The sequence below is a fragment of the Vombatus ursinus genome, unplaced genomic scaffold (assembly GCF_900497805.2).
Source record: "Vombatus ursinus unplaced genomic scaffold, bare-nosed wombat genome assembly UNPS02014791.1, whole genome shotgun sequence".
Classification (NCBI taxonomy): domain Eukaryota; kingdom Metazoa; phylum Chordata; class Mammalia; order Diprotodontia; family Vombatidae; genus Vombatus; species Vombatus ursinus.
This window is the reverse complement of record NW_020954569.1, coordinates 42,955,099-42,977,382: the sequence shown is the minus strand read 5'-3', so window position 1 is coordinate 42,977,382 and position 22,284 is coordinate 42,955,099.

Genomic DNA, 22,284 nt, shown 5'->3' with positions numbered 1-22,284 from the left:
CAAGGAAACAGAACCCATAAACCCCAGAGCTTTTATAATGCACATTCATATTTAAAAAGTTATGTGAAATAATCGATATCAGGCGATTGCATCTGAATAGAACATTGATATGTTTCTCATACTGACTTTTATGCGTTTGGTGGTGTGCTTTACAGCTGCAGCAGCTGGGGGTTGGGGAATGCAATATTAATTATCACATCATAAAGTCAGACCTGAATTTTTCCCCCTCAGTCAGATTGAACAAGTTGCAAACTACAGTTTTGCTTTCGCATTTTTTTTTTTTTAATTTAAGAAAGGACGTCCTTTCCCACCCCCCACCCCCAGCATAGGTGAAGTAGGTAAGTATTTGCCTAGGCGAATGGATTGCTGTTAGTGCCTTCTGTTTAATAATTAGTTGTGCAATTCAGTTTGGGAATACAGCGGTCGTTTTGTTTATATTATAACAGGGGATTAATACTATTAAATGAACGCTACAGTTATGACCCGGGGAGAGCGCTTTAAACAAATACCGGAATCCCATGCTTATACTCTGTAATTGAGTTCAGAGAAGACACTTGGGGTAAATTATTACAGATGGAAGGAAAGCATGCCCTGTTTGCCATATATAGTTCACCATTAAAGAGATTTAGTTATTTATTTATTTTTGCATTTCTCGGAGAAAAAAAAATCCTCTGATAAAATGTTGAAAATAAAAAAAAAAACCCAGAATGGTTAACAAATACAAATAATATATTAGATTTGTAGCATGGTTTGGTTCATTTCCAAAAATAATAACTTAAGTGCAAAAAAGGGGCTAATTTTTGCCTTAAGAGATTAATGGAGTATGGTATTTCCATTTCAAAAGGCAAGTTCCTGCTTTGGTTTGATTTGCATGTTCTGTATGGCTTCAGAAAGGCATGATCTCTGCCATTGGAAGAAGAGAGAACCCTGAATTATTATGGAAACACTTCCCATTTGAATTAAGAGAATATGCTCTGGAAAATAAAGTCTATTCTGACCTCAATTAAATGTAACAGGACAATTTCACTGGCTCAATACTATTTCTCACTTTAGACTAGCATTTATCATTACATATCCCTCTTACTTCTCCCTAGTTCACTGCTTCTGGATTTGAAGATGTTTGCGGGGCATTTTCCCCCCAGCAATTTTGCTCCCTCATTGAAATCTAAATTTTCCATGGTCCTGCTTGTTAATAATAAAAATCGTCTACCTTGCACTATTAAACAGTAGAATAGTACTACATGCACTTTTTATTGGTAATAACTGTAGCAAATTAAAATGCCTACACACAGACATTAAAACTTACATACTGCATTATTATCTGAATATATAATCACTATTTCAGGGCACTACCCCACGATTAAAGTAGCATTTGCTTTTGAATATTCTTCTTAACTTTAAGTTAACTCTGGCTGTAATTAATAATACATCAGACGACAATAAGATTTAGACTTTTAACCTCATGCCCATTAAGGCTTTGGAAGACAAGTTTTTACTTGTTTGTTTGTTTTTTGGGGGGAGGATAAAAATGCCATTTTTAAGTTGTTAGGTAAGGTTTCACATCCCTAGAGGGAAAAGTTTGAAGGGAAACAAAGTTAGGAGTCAGATTTGTTCTTTCTAGTACTACAAGAACAGTGTGCTAATGGGTTGCAATCTGAATTTCTTACTGGCTATGTAAGTGAAATCTGTATAGGTATTTGCATATACGCATTTATCGCTCTGCGGTTATATAGTAATTTTCTTTAAGTTAGATTTCATCAGTTCTGAGTTTGAGCCAAACATAACGCACTGTGGTGCAGAGTAGAGATATGTGATAATTAAAAAAAACACACACACAACTATGTTGTTTGAAAGAAAAAAGAAACACGTGGATTTTGTAGATTTCCTGCTTATTTGCTATGCATTTTTTCCTTCTTCTGTTTTGAAACGCATTTGAAAACTAGGGACACTATCATATTTTCGAATTACTTGTCAAAACACTGGGCAATTCATTTTAAATAACAATGCAAACTTCTCAATTTAAAGTAGCGATCCATCCATCTGCAGCAAAGGTACTCAGAAACACTTGTAAAACTCGCTTGATTGAAGAGGATCTCCTCTAGAAAGGGAAAAAAAAATGTTCTGTGTGAAGAAAGTCTAGAGTGATTACTTACACCTAGAGGTTTTCTGGGTCATGTGGACTCACGAAAGGGAAACAAGGAACTATCGGAGGAACTATCCACTTCCTCCCCGTCTTCTGGATAAAATGTTAGTTCAGGCTGAGTGTGGGAGGGGGCGCTGTGGCAATGACTTTTCCTCTAAGCTCTTCAACACTCGCTGCGTAATTGTTTATGTAAGTCTCTTCCCTTGGGTTCTTTTTCATATTTTAGTCATTATTTCTAATAACAATACTACCTAGCGGTAGCCCCTGACATATACATTAAAGAAGAGGATTATTGGACGGAGTTAGAGTCACTCAGCTCCTGGGTCGTTGCTAATTTATTTTTAATTCCATTTTAATTTAGTAAAGAAGAAAAACAATATTTTAATACAACATGACAGAACATTACAATTTTTTATTTTATTTGAATATCCAAGAGAATTGTTAGATATCATAGGCTTCTGTGAAACATGAGTTTTCATTTTTGGTGGGTGGATTCTTTGTGTGTATGTGTATTAATTTAGAAAGAAATGTAGTGATTTGATCTATTTGCTTTTGAATGTAGAATATATGCTTTTAAGTGACAATAACATTGCTTTTCATATATCACATTTTACTTTAACTTTTCCCCTTCTGTATAATAGAGTGTGTTAGAAAAAGACAGATAAACAGTCAAAGAAATATTTTAGAAAGCCTAAAGTAGGATTTCTATAATTTAAACTATGTTTAGCACAAATTGAATAGTAAATATTTTTCCATTTCCTTTCTTACCTTAGTGTGTGTACGTGAGTGTGTATATACATGAAATGCCACATAAGAACTTAAGTTATCTACTGATGCTTAAAATTTTCCATTTAAAAATTAAATATATATAATAAAATCCGTTCAAAGATAGAAGCGTAATTCTTTTTTAATTTACTTTGAATGATAAATGAATTTGGTAAATTGTGATTTTTAAAGTTTGATTCAGGAGTCCCAGCAGCATTTCAAAAGACATATTTTAGGGAAAAATTTCATTTCCTCACAAAATATCAGTGTTTCTGTAAGACACATGTCACATGTATAAGTACTCTCACACTTCAAAGCCATGCAATGCTGCAATGCTGGCTTGCAAAGATGCATCCTTGGCTGTGTTGTGATGTGTGTGCAAACAAGACCAATTTGAACTTTGGTTTTGAATTGTAGGCAGGAGATTGTAAAATGGATTGTCTTGAGGGCAAGACAACTTACGCCTTCAAAACTCTTAAGAAATGCGCATGCAAAAATTGTCCCTCTTCAAGCTTTTTCATATTCTCAATTTTAATGCTTCATTATACTGAATTCTCTCTTCTGCCAAATTACCTCTAAATGTTTTCTTTAAGGGGAGGGGGAACCTTTCAACACTCCATGTAATGGTTATAGTGAAACAGCAGTTAAAGAAGGTGTTTGTACCTTTTCCTTTTTTCTTGAAGTTTCTTCTGAGATATCGAATAGTGTTTCTCTCTCTGTCTCTCTGTCTCTCTCTCCGTCTCTCTCTCTGTCTCTCTCTCTGTCTCTCTCTCTCTCTCTCTCTCCATTACCCACCCTACCACTTCCATTCCCCTCATTATTCCCTCCCACTATTGTATCTCAGTGGCCAAAAGACAAATTCCTCTCCCCTTCCTTTTCTCCCTTCCCTGGCTCCCTTCCCCTAATAATGTCTCCTGTTTTTGCTCTCCTCCCCCACTGTGAGCGCCTCTGGAACTAGTCACTCAATGCCATTTCTTCGCTTCTGGACTGTGTACTCAGCCAACATGTATTGGAAAGAACGTTTCATAGTTAGTATGAGATCTAATCCCTTCAGCGCCTGGTAAACTTTGAAAGTGGATGATAGACAGAGTAAAGGAAAAGTGGGCAATTTAATTGAAATGGGCAGTTCTGTTTTATTTTAAGGGATCAGAGTTAAAGGGAGACGCTTCTCAGGAGCAGGCAGAAACTGAACTGCCTTAGTTCTTCATCAAGCTTTTTTTTTCCTTTTTTTAAAGCAGAATCCTTGAAACACTTTAGTTACCATCACCTTTAAACACACACACACACACACACACACACACACACACACACACACACACCCTTCCCCACACGATAATCACTTTTCCTCTGTAGCTCTACTGGGCAAGTGGAAACAGATGATTTCTTGTCAGATTTGGAGGGAAAAAAGTATTTCTGCAAGACATTTTTGAAAGAACTTTGCCTGTTGCCCCTCCCATCCTCCCCACAGCAGCTGCTACCAACACATTTTATTCATAGCTTTAAACACTAGAGAGCACCTGTTTTGTTGTGTATTTCAATGTGTATATGTTTGCATGAATTTACGTATTAATGTTCTTGAGCTTCAGGCTCAGTGCCTTCAGGGTTAAATGTCCCAAGAGATTAAAAGGAAAGGTGGGCAGGTGTATTGCAAGGTACTCCAGCTCAGTAAAGGAAGTATTGCAGAAAGAAATCAAGATTTGCAGTGCTTCTACATTTGCATCTTTGGGAGAGAGGGAAGAGATGAAGAGGGGAGAGGGAAGAGAAGAGATGAAGACAGAAAGAGAGAAGAGAGAGAGAGAGAGAGAGAGAGAGAGAGAGAGAGTTTCACTTTGTCTATTATTTAAGTTATTTTGTAATACTCATAATTCTGTACATAATTCTGCATGTACATGTTGAAACAAAACCATCTTTTAACTCTTCAGCAGTTATGAGTATTATAGTATCCAATTGTTTATACATGAGAACTTAAAAAAAAACTTTCACACAATTTTACACATATGAAAATATGATATATATTGAAATGGTGTAGAGTTATATAGATGTTCATGCACACAAGCACTTACATTGCACCACAATTTTCTTAGAATAAATCTTTCCCTTCCACTTTCCTTCTTTCTCCCCCCAACCTTCCCTTCTTCCCTTCTTCCCTTCCTCTTCACTGTCTTCTCTTCTCTCAAAGAGTTTTGGTAATAATAGTTTGGCATTTTTAGCCACAGAACTATGGCTTTAAAATTAAGAACAAATCAGGCAATTTCTCATCTTTCTATATGGCAAAATTTGTTGTGAGCAGAGGAAATTATTTCAAATTAAGAGCCATTGACTATTCATGTAAGTTTCATTGTTTATAATAGATCAGAATTCTATTGTGGTTATGCCTACATCCAGGGGTGGGGTGGGATGGAAAGAAAGAGAGAGGGTGCCTATAGGATGAGGTAGCCTTGCAGTTTAAGATTTCATATGGCTATTTTGGGTACTGTGTTTCTGAAAGCTTGTATAATTTCTTTGATAGTCCCTATTTATTTGTAAATTGACCACATTTCTCTTCAGCCTATGCAGATGGGGGATGGGAAAGGGGGGAAGGATAAGGGAAAGAGGCAAAATAATGAATGATAGAAGAGTGAATGAAAGAGAGAGGAGGCAAGTGGAGATTCTCTCCACTATAAGTTGGCCTTCCAGCTGAGCCTCCCCCTCCTCTTCCATCCACTCCTCCTCCTTCTTCTCATTCTACTCTTCCTCCATCCCCTTCTTCTTCTCCCAGTTCTCCTTGTCCTCCATCCCCTTCTCCTCTTCCTCCTTCTCTACTACCTGTATCCCTTGCCCTATTCCATGGAAAAATTCTGGTGTGGGTCCATCTTACTATCTTCTTTTATATCCTTGCCCAATTTCTATGTAAAATCTATACTTACTTTTGCTAGAAAGGAAAGAGCAGCAGCATAACAAATAAAACTTAAGATCTTCATGACATTGTCTGCTTTGAATTGTTTTCCTGAAACATAAGGACTCTTCTGTTCATTTTCCCTTTCTTAGCATAACTAACCCACCCCATCCCTTAGTTCTACTTGTATAGAAATTGGTGTTATGAGTAGCCAAAGTTCAATATTCCTCAGTATGTCCCAGTAGGACATTTTGAAGTTAAGTGAATTTTCTTTGAGTTCTTAAAAAAGAACCTTAAAAGCCCCCATATGAAATCCAAGAAAAATGTGTATTTGTGTACTTGGTTTATTTATGCCTGTACTCTAGCCTCCTCTTCCTGAAAATACAACTGTGACCCCTGGGATCCTGAGCTTTGACTGCTATGATCCCACTTTATCTTGCAGAGATCCAGTCCCATCTTACCAATCCTGATGGTCTCCAAGCCTCACTCCACCACTTTAAGGTCATCTGCAGGCCTCTCCCTGCCATGCCTTTCTTAGAACAGAAATCAACATCACCATTTCTAGAAAGGATGTTTTGAATTGACATGGCTCTTGATCAACAATTCCCTATATGTATTGTCTTCCCTTGTTGTAACTTAAGTGCTTTGAGGGCAGAGATGGTCTTGCTTGCTTGTGTTTTTATTAATAGCTCCTAGTATAGTGCCTTACACATAAGTGCTTAATAAACGTTCTTTTCATTCATCCATTTACTCATCTAGATCATAAACTTCTTGAATACAAGTCTTATTCAACTTTCTCTGCCACTTCCACACTTTGATAATTACCTTATATCTTACAGCTAAATACATACATACATATATATATATATGTATATATATATATATACATATATATATATATATTGCTTTTCCAAAACCAGTCAGGTTTTTGAATTGCAACAGCATCAACCTAGGACTTTCTTTTCAATATTAACCCAGTGGTTAGTATTGGAGAAGAGAAGCATGATTTAATGTGAAAAGCATTGCATTTGAAATCAAGGGAGAACTGAGTTTTATTATGTCTGCCACTTACTAGATGTGGGTCTCAGAATGTTTATGCCTCAGTTTCCTCATCTATAGATTGGCGATAATAATATCTGTTGTGCCTATACTACAAATCTGTTGGGAAGATCAAATAAGATAATGTAATTTATATAAGTTGCTTTATAGCACTTCGCAAAATCTTAAAGTGCTAGATAAACATTAGCAATTATTATTAATAATGCCATGTATAATAGTGGGCTGCCCAATTCTTCCTTCATCACAAGGGCCTATCTCTTCTGGCAACACCACTAATGACTATGGAAACAAAGACTTGTAAAACTCTAAAGTACAGAGCAGAATCTACTTTGGAAATCGCATTAAAGTTTTTGATCAAACAGCAACACTCTGTACAGACCACCTCACCCAACAGGGGAGAGCTGTGGGTCCCTTTTTCCAGTGACTTCTAACTCCATTCATAAAAGGAACGTAATTAAACAAGGTTGAAGGGCTCTTTAGGTTTTAAGAAACCTTCAAAAATAAACTCATTTGGCTACTGAGGTGATAAGATTTATAGCACAAACGTCTGGGAAAAAGAGATTCTACCAAAGGCTCTTATTGTTTAAAAACATGCACAAAGTCATGTGTCATCATTGTATTGCAACATAAGACATTCTCCAGATCTCTCAGTTGCTGGTAGAAATCATAAATTACTTCTTCATGCCTTATATCTACTGGCATAGAGTCCCCTGGACACAATGCCTGATCCTGCAGTCTTAGGGAAACACCATGGTATGATTCTGCCTTGGTCCTTCAGATGGCTAGCTTCAAGTACAAAAAAGATAGGAGAGACAGAGTTTTGACTTAGACAACTGTGATGCATCATAGTAACTAGAATACTGGGAAAAGATGTGGGCTATAGCTTACGCTTTAATCTTCGTCAATTCAATTAAGTATTTATTGAGCACCTACTAAGTGCAGGTCACTGGAGTGGCCTCTGGGAGGGAAACAAAAAATTAAATAAGATATAGTCCTTGTGTTCATAGAGTTTGTAGACTAATGGGGGCAGTATGGTATAGTGGAAAGAGCCCTTGATTTGTAGGCAAAAGGTCTGCTTCCAAATTCTGCTTCTCTTCTTTTCTATCTATGGTCTTCAGATTCCTCATCCATAAAATGACCAGATGATCTCAAGAACATTTTTGCCTCTAAATCTTTTGGTTAAGGGATATACATATAATATATATGTATGTATCTATGTATAACACATGCACACATATATATACATTTATGTTTGTATGTATTCAAATGACTATTATATATATAATTTAGGGCAAATTATGAGAAAGATGCCAGCAAAGGACTTTGTGAGATTGAAAGTGTATGTTTGGAGAGAAGGGAGGTCTGTGACTAATTTGGGGTGATCAGTAAATGCTTCTTAGAGGAAGAAGTATTTGAGTTGGACTTTATAGGATTGATAAGAATTTAATGATCATGGGAGACATGGGGGAAGAGGTGGAGGAGAAGTGATCTAGGGCATTACATGAGCAAAGACACAGAAAAGTGAAGGACACACAGAGTGTGCTAGCAAATGTTTTACTAACTGGCTCTGTTGGAAAAAAAAATGTATATATGACATACACTTAAGTTTCATCTTCTTTGTTAACATTTTCTCCATTTGCTTAGTTTAGACATCAATAAATCAGTAAACCAAGCTCTGATCTGTAGCATTTACTGATTTCTCAGGTATAAATGCTAACAATGAAAATTTAACAATTGGCTCTTGAAAGCCAGTCTGAGCTGGTTCCAGCACACCTAAGGCGTATCACAGGAGTATAGGGGTCATACACAGGGAATAGTGCCTAGTTCCATTTGGATAACAGATTAAAATAAGGTAGTAAAAGTAGGGTAGAACAAAGTTGTGGAGGGCTTTGAATGCCAGGCTGAAGAGTAGTGAAAAAAAAGAATAGAGAATAGAATAGCATTAGGAGGAATGAGTTTGAGTCCTAAGTCTGATACTACCTAGGTATGTGACATTGAACAAGTCAGTTAATCTTTTTGTGCCTCTATTTCCTCATCTGTCAAAAAAAGATGTTTATACTGTATTAGATGATCCCTAAGGTTTTTCAGCTTTAACAAAATTCTGTGTGAATTATTGGTAACAAGGGTGTAACATAGTTTTTGGTCTATCTTAAATGTAAGCATAACAGGAAACAAATCAAATAAGTCAGCTCTAATTTACTAAGATGTTATCCTTTAAACTATAAAAAGCAATTGACAGATGATGGATATTAATCTAACCTATCACCTTCTAGTGATTGGTATGGACAATGGACAAATTGGTATGCACAGTGAAGAAAATTCTAGGTTTCAAAATAAGTCTTTTAAAGTCTAAACTCACTTCTTTTGTATGCATTGCCAAACTTTTGGAATTTGTTACTTGTAAGTGGAGATAGAGGGGCTGGGGACTTTACTTTTGGAAATAAACATTTTAAAATAGTTCTAAAATGATAAAAGAAATTGTTGAAATAAATTCTTGAGAACTTAATATAATATAATGGAACAGAGAAAACAGATGTATGTGAGGACAACTTAGTTGAGGTCACTAAGTTCTCATTAGAACCCTTAGAAGTTGTTTTTGTTTTTGTTTTGGCAGAGGGTAAGGGGTTGAGGGGATGATCTCTCCCTGGCTGGAAGTGCAGCCTTAAGTCACTCATGGTCCAATCCCAACACTGATAGACTCAAAAGCTTTGATTTGCTCCGGTTCTCCACCCTAGGTTAGTTCACCATTGTGCAGGTTGGTGGTGGCCCTGTGCTCCTTAGGGGATGACTATATTGATAATAGTGCAGAGCCCAAATCAAATTTAACCCTACTGCAGCTCAGAACACTCCAATTCAAATGATCAGCCATCCTCAGCCTCCCCAGAAGCAGGGACTATAGGCATGGGCTACCACAGCTCAGAAGGACTTTTCAAAGAAAAGAAAAAGTAAATGATAAAAATGTACACAGAAACATTTACTCAGTTTGGTACTGGACCCAGATGATTCTGGAGGAGAAAGTGAGGCTAGTGACTTTGCACAGCCCTCCCTCAAATCAAATTCAATTGCAAGTCATGTCATCATCTCCCTGATGTCATGGTCTTTTTTTTTTGCAAGGCAATTGTGGTTAAGTGACTTACCCAGGGTCACACAGCTAGTAAGTATCAAGTGTCTGGTCTGAGGTAGGATTTGAACTCAGGTCCTCCTGACTCCAAGGCCAGGGCTCTATCCACTGTGCCACCTAGCTGTCCCTGTCATGGTTCCCTTTGAGAATGAATGACAAACCACACATACAACCTGGACTTTGAAGAAGGCCCATGTTTCAAAGCTTTCTGAACCTTAGTTTCTACATTTGTACAATGAGGATAGTAACAGCACCTTTGTTACTGGGCTGTTGGGAGGATCAAATGAGCCAATGTATGTAAAGTGTTTTGCAAACCTTGAAGTATTATGTAAATATCAATGATTCCTATCTTCTTCTTCCTCTCTGTTCTCATCAGATCACTGAGATGCACAGGAAAATACAGTAGAATTTATTTCAGCTCTACTATTGCCACAATTTAATGGTGTAAGTCAGTCAGTGAATATTAAGTTCCTACTATGTGCCAGGAACAGAGCTAGCTAAGTGCTGGGGATATAAAAAGAGGCAAGATAGTCCCTGCCCTCAAGGAAATCACAATCTAATGAGGGAGACAAGAAGCAAATATGTACAAAAAAGCAACATACAGGATAAATAAAAATGAATTAAAAGAAGGAAGGCACTAGAATTAAGAGGGGTTGGGAAAAGTATCTTATAGAAGATAGGATTTTAGTTGGGACTTGAAGGAAGCCAAACAACCCAGTAGGCAGAGATGAAGAGGGAGAGTATTTTGGGAATAGGGGACAGTCAGAAAAATGCTCGGAGCAGGGGTGGGGAACCTTCAGCCTTGAGACCACATGTGGACTTCTAGGTCCTTAAGTGCAGCCTTTTGATCAAATCCACCCCTGTCCCAGAGTCAAGAGATGAAGAGTCTTGTTCCTGGAACAGCAAGAAGGTCCATGTAACTGGATTGAAGAGTAAGGGGAGGGGAGTAAGGTGTAAGAAGACTGGAAAGGTTTTTTTGGGGGAAGGAGGAGGTTATGAAATACAGAAAAAATAGCAGTAGCAAGGTATCAATAGGTCATCAACCTAACCTCTGTTATAATAAAGTTACAAGACTTTCCATTGCCTCATTCCTTGATTGATATTGACTTAGAAATTCCAGGGAGGGATGACTCCTATCTCTTCTTTTAGCCCTGTATCCCTACAGCTCTACTTCCAAACAATCCTACTCACCCTCCCAGTTTCCTACTGACCCCAATTCCCTAGGTGTCCCATTCTGTTAGTAGTTTACTCCCAGTTAGCTGCCATTATCTCTGGTAAGCAATGTGAACTCATTCATCACTTAATAAGTTTGAGTATGTTTGCCCAAAAGGCTATGAAACTGTGCATATCATTTGATCCAGTAATACCACTACTAGGTCGATATCTCAAAGAGATTCAAAAAAAAGGGAAAAGAACCTATTTGTACAAAAATATTTATGGCAGCTTTTTTTGTGGTGGCAAAGAATTGGAAATTGAGGAGAAGCCCAACAATTGGGGAATGACTGAAGAAGTTGTGGCATATGATTGTAATGGAACATCATTGTGCTATAAGAAATGATGAACAGGATGATTTCAGAGAAACCTGGAAAGATTTACATGAACTGATGCAAAGTGAAATGAGCAGAACTGGAGAATATTGTACACAGTAACAGCAATATTGTATGATGAACAATTATGAATGGCTTAGCTATTCTCAACAATAACAATGTTCCCAGACAATCCCAAAGGACTCATGATGAAAAATACTATGCACCTCCAGAGAAAGAACTTATGTTGTATGAATACAGACCAAAACTTACTATTTTGCACTTTCTTTTTTGTTTGAATTTTCTTGCATAAAATCACTAATATGGAAATGTTTTAGATGATTGTACATGTATAACCTACATCGGATTACTTATCATCTTGAGGGAGAGGGGAGGAAAGGGAGGTAACAAATTTTAAAAATTGTTTTTATATGTAATTGGGGAAAGATAAAATATTATTTAAAAATAAAAAAAGTTTGAGTATGAAAGGGAAATTCTAGGGAAACTGGTTAATTTTTCTGTTCCTGAAATTCATGAAGTTGTCACCAAGTCAATGATGGTACCTTTGGTTATGGTAGTATAGATCAAATATTAGACCACTTAATTCTGCTTGTTTATAAAAGTGGAATTTTGAACTAAATTGCTGAATATACTATGTAACTACTTATTAACTAGTAACATTAGTTTAATGGATTTAAGATTTTCCTTTTTTGATCACTAAATTCAATTGTTATCAAGTGCTGCTTAATGAAGTTCTGCTGTTCCCTTTCAAGACAAAAATAGGGCACACATTTATTCCTCGGGTTAGAAGTCTTCTGGGATTATTATATGTATATGTGTATATATGTAAGTTTGATGTGTATCCGCGTGTATGTGTGTATATATACACACATGCATATGTATGTTATTTATATTTATACTTACTATTATGTTATATATGTAATATATTTCATATTACATATTATATTATATTTATACACATATACAAAACCACTATATTATTATAATCACTAGAAAACTGTTGTTTTTGAGTGGGACACAGCAACTCATGACACCAAGGTGTAGGAGTGGTAGTCTTCCAGGCTCTACTAGCACCCACAAATTTATGCTCTTGGAAGCCTCAGAGATAGTTTATTCATACTCACCCTTCAGTCATCAAAAACCTTCAATTAGTTATCTATGGCTTAGAAGAACATAGATATCAACAACCTTTGTGGCATTTCATTCTTGTCTAGGTGATTCTTGTTCTATTTATCTTTCTTTTACACAGAGAAAATTTTTGAGTCATAGAGTTTCGGTTTTTGTTTTTTTTTTTTAGCTGGAAGGGACTTTAGAAACCCTTTCCCCACTAGATTGTAAATGCTATGAGACAGGGAATATGTGTGTGTGTGTGTGTGTGTGTGTGTTGTGTGTGTGTAAACAAAATTTTCTATCACTAACCCCACCCCTCTGTATCCCCAAAGCCTAGCACTTGAATGAAGACAAAAGGTTTCACAATACATACACAAACATATGTATATGCACATACACATATACTTGCATGCATGTGCATGTATACATATAACCTATTTTGACTTCATTGAAGTGTTTGCTATTTGCAAGGCACTGTGGTAGACCCTAGGTATAAAAAGACAAAGCAAAACAAAATATGCAAATAAAAACAGTCCCTGCCTTCAAAGAACTTACATTTGTGTTGCTCATTGTCTAGAGTAAACTCAAATGTATATGTGTAGAAACACACAGGTACATAAACTTGCAAGATTTTAATCACTGGACTATAAAATAGCATTTTAAAATGGCATTTAACAGTTTGGCTGCTAAAACAATAGTATTCTAATATTCTAGGTGGAAATTTTGAAAATTATCTTTGGAAAGAGATAATCTATGGACAGATAGGTGGCGCAGTGCATAAAGTGCTAGGCCTGGAGTCAAGAAGATGAGTTCAAATTCAGCCTCAGACACTTACTAACTGTGTGACCTTGGGCAAGTTACTTAACCCTGTTTGCTTCAGTTTACTCACCTGTAAAATGAGCTGGGAAAGGAAATGGCAAACCACTCCAACTTCTTTTCCAAGAAAACTCTAAATGGAGTCACGACGAATTGGACATGACTGAAATAAGTAAACAACAACAGTCTATGAAGGTAATGATTATTCCCGTTTGATATTTATTGAGTGTATAAACATACACTTGTTGTCATATAGACATAAAACCCCAAATCACTTCTGGATTCTTTAAACAACATCCATTTAACTCCACTCTCCTCACCAGAGGATGATACCTTATGACCTCACTCAGATGAGCATGATGACAACCTGAGGCTGCTTGAATTCCTTTAGTCCAGACCTAGAATCTTACTTCTCATGTCAGAAGCTCTCAAATCAATTAAATTTTTTTGTTTTGTTTTTAGTTATATTTTTAATGCATGTGGGAAAAATGAGACTTCTGAGTAGATTCCTTCCCCCCTTTCTTTAGACGATTATTTGTTCTGAGGTGGTTAGTGAAGTTTTTAGATGTTTCCATCTTCTAATTCTGTTATATGTATTGACTTGGATTTAAGTGTAGCTTAAATTTTGTTTTTGTTTAATTTGTTCTAGATAATCAGTTGAAACTGAGAATTAACCTGCGAATATAACTTGAAATTGTCTCTTTAACCATTGCTGCTTTTTTTGGGGGGGTGGGTGTCTTATTATCCAATCTTCTCCAATCCCAATGTGCACATGGTATTTCTGGTGAAATCAAGACCCTTCTTGATCATCTGGTCCCTGATTCCATTGATGACAGAGGGGCACCCTGTTAGTCATTAAGTTTAATGTAACTCTAAAAGGCTTCTTTGCATTCATTTTTCTGAATACAAACTAGTCACTAAATTAGAGGAATAATTTTATTTTTATGTGTGAAATATTAAAGGTTCAAAATTATTTGATCTTGAATAAAAAGTTAACTGTAATATTCAACATAATTAAACATAATCAGTGATTAAATAGAAGTTAATTTAACTGTCTCTGACTGACTTTGGAACTGTAAAACTTGGATATGATAGTGATTTTTGACCTCCTCATAATTCCTGTTCCTCAATCATAATGGTTATTATATACAACTGAAAAATTCTTATTTCCTAGATTATCATTTATGTTAAGCATCTTTTATGTACAAGGCAATGTTGTTCAATTTAGTTGTTTGTTGAGCTTTAAGAGGTCAGATTCTAGCTATCCCAGTTTATAGGTTGTTTGACCTGGGATAGGTCACTTCATTTTTTTAAGCCTCAGTGTCTTCATCTGTGAAATGGGAGCAGCAACATTTACAATACTTACCTCATATAGTTTTTGTGAACAAATCTAAAAGCACTATATAAATATTAACTTTTATTATTAAGTATAATCTCTTTTCTCATCTTTTTTCCTTTGATGGAGTTCAGATACAAATGGTTTTGGGTGATTTGCTGTCTTCATATTCCTTCCTTCCTTCTTTCCTTTTTCCTTCCATCCTTTCTCCTTCCTTCCTTCCTTCCTTCCTTCCTTCCTTATTTCCTTCTTCTTTCCTTATTTCCTTCCTTCCTCCCTTCCATCCTCCTTTTCTCCCTTCCATCTTTCCCTCCCTCCCTTCCTTCCTGTCTGCCTCTTGTCTTCCTTCTTTCCTGCCTTCCTTCTTTCTTTCCAGTCAAAAGATGATTAATTTACCTGAAAAAAAAAAGAAAGAAACCTAGGGTAAAAGAATGAACTGAGAAATGTGACACACTAAGTATTTTTACAGTTCACTTTGGTTTTGATTTCGTAGAGCTCTTGAGAGTTCTGACTTTTCAGTGACTTTTTGTGATTGTGTCTGAGATAAATATTTGGGATGACCTTTTTTCTCTAGAATAGTCTGTAAAGGAATTTGGCCATATACCTCAAGAGGTAAAACTTAGCCCAGTATGTCAGCTTGTGAGACACACTTTTCTGGATGGTGATAGCACTAAGTTGCTCTTTTCTTTTTTGCCAAGAATTTTTCAATTCACCCATCACCTCTCTATTCCTCCTCACTCCTGCCTCATTCAATCTCTGTGTATTTGAAAGAGAGCATGGGAATGACTTTCTGGGCCTAGTTCTTTAGTGGTTTTAATAGCTGTACACTGATTTTTTTTCCCCTATGTGGTAGAGAATAAATGTTGCCAAAACATGGATGGGAGATGAGTTCTTGTCTTCTTTATTCCTTCCTCAAGTTGGTGACCAGGACAGAAAAAAATTCTAAACATTGCAGTAGGGCTGGCCCCAAGGCCTAGTTAATGTGAAGTTTGTTTCCTGTGCTCTCTCCTGTCCTGTTCCTGGGAGGCCAGCATTGGGACCTAGTAAGGGCTGTGGTTGTATAGGGGCCATGACTGAAACTTTGCTGTATTAGGGAATAGGGTGGGGAATATATATAGGGTGCTGTATAGGGAATAGGGAATAGGCAACACAGAGGAATGAAATGAATACAGTGTCAGACTTGGATTCAGGAAAATCTGGGCTTAAATCTTACCCCAAACACTTAATAGTTGTGTCACCTTGGGCAAGTCATTTCAGTTCTCTGTACCTCATTTTCCTTATCTGCAGGATGTGGGGGAGTCTGATTTGATAACCTCTAAGGTCCCTTTCAGCCCTAAATGAATGGTCTTATGAACTAGTAAACAGGATATTCCTGCAAAGGCAATGAGGCAGGAACAGTATTAAATTGTGTCAGGAAGCAGAAGGTGGTGGCCAGGGCCATGATGCCTAAAACTGAGAAGGCCAGATGCGATAGTATAAATCTGAAATGGAAGCCAAGGTCAATGTCTAGATTTATTGTTTGAGGAGTTAAGAGATGCCAAAGCAGTAGGAGTGTCTGAAATGGAATTCAAATCCAAATGAAGAGCACAGCCATGTCCAGGAGAGCCACTACAAAGTAAGTTCTGAGGATCTAGGTTTAGGCCTTGTGTGGTCCAGGATAAGTCTCATAACATTGACATAAAAAGAAATATTCTTTTTTTCCCCTACATTGGCTATTCTGTAGGTCAATGTCAGTTTTCAAGCCCACAAACGTGCAGTTGGGTTTCTTAATGCCCTTCAGTTAGAAAGTTTCAACACCATTGTTGCCCTCATTTTATTCTATGGCAATCATGTATGTACTCTACCCTGGAGTTGACATTTCACCTCCCTAGTCATGCTCTTTCTTTCCTTTTGGTCACCATTCTCCCTGAAGTGTTCTCATGCCAAGCAAGAATCTAGTCAGTGCCTCTTCTTCTGACCAATGCTCACCTCCTTTTTTTTCTATAAAGATCTAGCTATTGCATTGGAAAGGATAGATGAACCAAATCACACAAATATATTAATGACCATTGTGGCCCTTGAGGGCACCCCTTTAACTGACAAAGTCTGCCTCCTAGACAAGGCTACTTTAGGTTAAAAATACTCTGTATGTCTGTATCCTCACAAAACTGTAACTCATGAGACTAACTAATGTATTTTAACTTTGTTAGTCAGCTAGAGGATGGAAATACTTCAAAGCAAACACACTTAATGAGATAATATAGTAAAAAAAATTAATAACAATATATTTTCCCTTATAAACTTGGAGCATAATCTCCAACAAATACATGGACCATCAGTGGGAAGACTGGACTCTTGTAGAGAACATGTGTTCTCAGTGAATGCAGGTGGAAGGAAACATGTGGCCAGTACACATTTATAGAGGAGCATGGATGAAGGGAATGTGTGTACCTGCACACATGTGGAGGGGCAGCTTACTCTTCTAACATTGTAGGGCTGGTGACTTCTTCGGGCGATGTCATTGTACTGCTCCCTTGTTGTTTCCTGATGTTCTCTACCAGATGTGTTGTCTCTGATGGACACTTTGCACTAGATGGCAATCCACTAGTTGTATTGTCATTCTTGAATGTTGCTCTATTGTATGTATTGTTTTGTTTTATTTTTTTTCTGACAACTTCCCAGTCATGGCTCCACTGGGAATGTGGTTGTAGAGTTTCTCTTTGGTTCTAGCTTCTACTCCAGTTAGAATCTTTGTTATTATACTATCTCTTGAGAAGACTGGGCTCTGCCATGCTCTTTAGCTTAAAGCTCTAAAGCAATTTGCTCTTTTTCTCTTGAGTAGCCATTTTTGTGAACAACTCTAAGGAAAAAAAAGAGAGTCTTCCAGGTTTTCTTTCATCAACAACAAGTGACCTATCTGTTCTGATCAGAGTTTTTGGATAGAACAGGCTTTTCATCTCCAGGAAATTATTCTTTCCCTCAACCTCTTTAGAAAATAGAGTTGAGTTACTCCTAGTTAAGTAGCTAGTGTTTTTAGGGTCAGGTTTACTTTTGAACTCAACTTTTTGGTCATCAGACTTTGGGTCTTTCTGTTTGAGACTTCACTATAGCTCAGAGTAGGCACTCCCTATGAGATCCTATTTGTCTGCAGACTACATCTAATGACTTTGTTCATGAGGTTGCCCTCTTAGCAAATCACCATGTTTTTCTTGGTCTCCCAGTTTCTCAATTTAAAAACTCCTTCTCTCTTTTGATGATAAGTGGGCAAAGAAGAGGTACTTGTTTTCACAAACTTGTCTGATTCAAGGGGCAAGGTGTTCCCCTTGCCTAGTCACATTCTTGCTTTTACTACGTGCATGCAGCCAATAAAGCCAAAAAAAAAGTTGAGTTTCTCTTATATTAAAATGAAATAAAAATCCTTACTATGTCACTCATCTCAGGGATATTTGCATTTTAATGAAGAAGTTCCTGGATGGATAAATCTGTGATTTCAATATTGTGGGAGCACCTTCCATTAGTCCAGACTATATCTGTTTTCTCAACTTGTAAGATGCTTGTCCTTAGGTCTTTCAAATAATCCTACATAGAGGATCCACGCACTGTGCCAGAAGCTTTCTTCTAAAAAAGGGGGGTGTTGAGTAAGCACTCAGTTTGCCCATTTGTTGTCATAGAATATCAGAGTTGGAAGATATTTCTGAATCATCTAAGTTGCCAGAAAAGACAGGCTCTTTACATTTATGCTTCACTTTTGTTACTAGATTAGCCTACTTCTTTTCCCAGTTATATAGTTCCTGATAATGTTTTTGGCAATGCTTTCTTAGAAACATGCAGCAACTTATTTATACTTATGGTGCGTATTTCCATGGCCCTTTGGGTCACATGCAGTTTTGATTCTTTTGAAACTGGTGTATCAAGATTTGGAATTACGTAGCATCACTTGAAAAATATAGGCTTCTGTGTCAACAAACATCTTGGTATCATTGAAATCATGGCACAATTCTCTAGACATGATCTAGTCAAGTTTTCTCATACTATTCAATTCTGGGTACTGGTCATTGTTCTTTGGTAGCACCTGTTTATGATATATGTAATGAGCTACCAACACACTGGACAACTGTGTGTCATAATTTGTGTGTAACATCCCCTTTGTTGTTGTTTTTCAGTCATTTCAGTTGTGTCTTACTCTTCATGACCCCATTTGGGGGTTGGCAAAGATACTGGGGTGGTTTGCCATTTCCTTCTCCAGCTCATTTTACAGATGAGGAAACTGAGGCAAACAAGGTTAAGTGGATTGCCTAGGGTCCCACAGCTAGTAAGTATCTGAGGTCAGAATTGAACTCAGGAAAAGGAATCTTCCTGACTCCAGCCCCAGCACTCCATCCACTATACCACCTAGCTGTCCCAACATCAACCTTAACTTGGAGGCAAGAGAAGACAAAGACATTGCCTGATAAAGCCTACTCTGGTGTTGTAGCTACTATCCTGTGATAAATTTAGTGGTGCCCTTATGGGTTTGGTCAAGTAAAAAAAAACCATCTCACACAATCAACAATGAAGCTGGAGTGGCCTGGAGATGTAGCCAGAGCAGACAAGTCAGCATCAAGAAAATGTATCAGAGGAAGCCTCAGTTCTGAATTCAGGTATCTAGTGGCTACCCTAAAGTAGAAGACAGAGATTGGTTTAGTCACTTTGAGCCCTTTGATTTCCAGCTAACTTGACCATAATCTCTGGTATTCCATGAGTGGAAAAGCTTTGGAGGCATTAGCTACATCTGTTGATTTTGGATGCCTGAAGCTCTTTGTGAGATGGCTTAGTCAGATATCTAAACCATATCCAAAAACTCTGGTGTTTGTGTGTGCCTATAGACCATCTGTGGGTGACTTTCATCCCAAAATTATTGTGACATGTCTTAGGTTATGAGTAAGACTATTTACAACTAATGCATGCTTTTGGAAGACTCTTATGTCATATTCTCATGATTAGAGTGCATCAAAATACAACAGACTAAGGGAGAGGGAAGAGTTATTTTAGTGGATAGGTACTTAAACCAAAATCCAAATACATACTGACCAGAACCTCTAGATTAATGAGGGGAACAGATTTCACTTAGCAAATATAGAACTAGAAGATAGAGGTAACACCTCTTTAAGAACCACAGAGAGAATGGCATTCTCCCTGACCATACTCTCATTTTGGGTGGAGAACACAACTATCAAATTAAGTGTGAGATTGTCAGCACTTCATCACTGAAAAAAAGTTAAGCTAACTAGGAAGCAATGCTCTCTGGTGGTTAGATATGAGGACTCATTGGGATTGATTTTAAGTATGGATCTAAAAAAAGACTAGAAAGAAATCTACAGATTTGCTGCTTTGCTCTAGTCATGTCATCAGTCTCCCTAGCCACCCCAACCTCAGCAGCTTCCTCATCATTTTTCTTTGGGAAAATACATGCCTATGCTTGCCATGACTCAAATAATTCTACCTTTTTTTCCCTATTTTAAAAATATTATCTCTCCTTTATGGGTATGGTCTCCTTGAGAAGCTTTATGAGTGGAGTTGACCTAAAATATTGCATTTTGGAGCCTAGGAGACACTGCTAGCAGCAACAACTTCACGCCAGTCTTGAGGTCTATTTGGTTTATAAATCTCTAGAGACAACAGAGAAAACATTAACAACCATGATGCTCATAGACCTCTTCATTCCTCCCCTTCTTTCCCTGCTCCCCCCACCTCCCCAAGAAATGATCTATCCTCAATCTGCATTTTAAACCTCTTTGTTTTTCCAATATGTTTGCTTATACTAGTCTCTTTTGAGTGATATGGATTTCATTGAAGGAGACTTTGTAATATTTCAAGGCTCAAAGCAATTAGTACAATATAATCTCTGAATATGAGCATTTAGAAGACTACCATTCATATGAAGTTCAACTTCTGTTTTGACTCAGCTCAGAATGTCCTCCCTGAGACTGACAAACACCCTAGGTGAGCATATGTCTCCCTATTTTGTGCCTCTCTTGATGTTGTTATTCACTGGATTTTTGAAATATGTTACTCCATGGTTACATCTGTCAACAAATCTTATGTTTGAACTAACTCGTAGGAGACAGGTTGTTGGAGGAAAGCCTTTAAGGCTACATTTTGTTCTACTGAGTCAGTTTTTTTAAAAAAAAATTCTACAAAGAATAAACACAGCTGGGTCTTGTATTCTCTGTACCTCTCAGTCAATTGTGTGACTGTGAAGATGTGGCCAGATATTGAAAATGTTTGTGCTAGCTTTCCTGTCCCCTCCATGTTTTCATTAAATATATCCAAGATGCATGCGTAGATCATTCTCATAAAGATTTCTGTAATGATGGAGATACATACAGTTCTGTAGCTGCTGATGCCTTCTTGGTTGTCTGTTGTCTCATCCATCTTCCATTAGGCTGAAAGTTTCTTGATGGCAGGGATTATCTTTTGCCTCTTTTGCTATCCCCAGCACTTAGCACAGTGCATGACACATTAGTCAGGGCTTTAACACATGTTTATTATTTCACTGATTGATCTTTAGAGGTTCCACCCCAAGGTGGGTGTGGAGTGGCCACTGTGAGTCAGGACTCCCAAGTGGAATGCTCCTACTTCATTGCAGTAAAGTAGGGGAATGCTGAGCTTTGCAGCTGCTGGCAGGATCTGAGTATAGGAGACATCCCATGAAATGATGCTGTTGTTGTTGTTGCCTCTGAGTGTAGGATGAAACCAACTCTGCCAATTCTTTCTCTTTTTTAATCTCCCTTAGGAAAATCTGCCATCCATCCTTCCATTTAGCTGCAAGTTATTTATGTCTTCTGGTTTCATTTATATTAAGAATGTCAATATGGATGTGGTTCAGTTCCTCCCATAATCTATCAACTTACTAGTGGTTATACAATGATTGAACATTAAAAGTAGCAACAGTGAAACTAATATTTGGAGATGGTCTAATAATCCTCAGCCCTCATTTCCACTACTCCATCCGCATCCATACAGAAATGGAAGGGAGTCATATGGGACTGAGAGCTGTTTGGTTCACTTTATTTTTCTCCCTAGTGGCTTGGCAGGAGAGCAGTGGGTAGAGAGCTAGCCTTAGAGGCAGGGAGTCCTGCTTCTGGTACATACTGACTGAGTGACCATGGACAAGTCATTTAGCTTCTAAGTCATCTAGGTGATTTTCTAAGTCTATCAGCTGCAGAAAAGGTGCCAAAATGAATTGGTTGAGAGAGTTTCTCCACTCCTGAGTTCCCTAGTTTTTAGTTCTATTTTTTAAAAGTTTGTTTATTTTATTTTAAATTTCAGAAATAAACATGCATTTCCATAACACAGTAGAATAAAAAAAGATTGCACATGAAATTGCAAATCTATTATGTAGTACTTGCTATTCCTTTTAAATATATAATAAAGTAAGGAGCAGCTAGATGGCACAGTGGATAGAGCTCCGGCCTTGGAGTCAAGAGGACCTGAGTTCAAATCTGGCCTCAGACACATAACACTCACTAGCTGTGTGACCCTGGGCAAGTC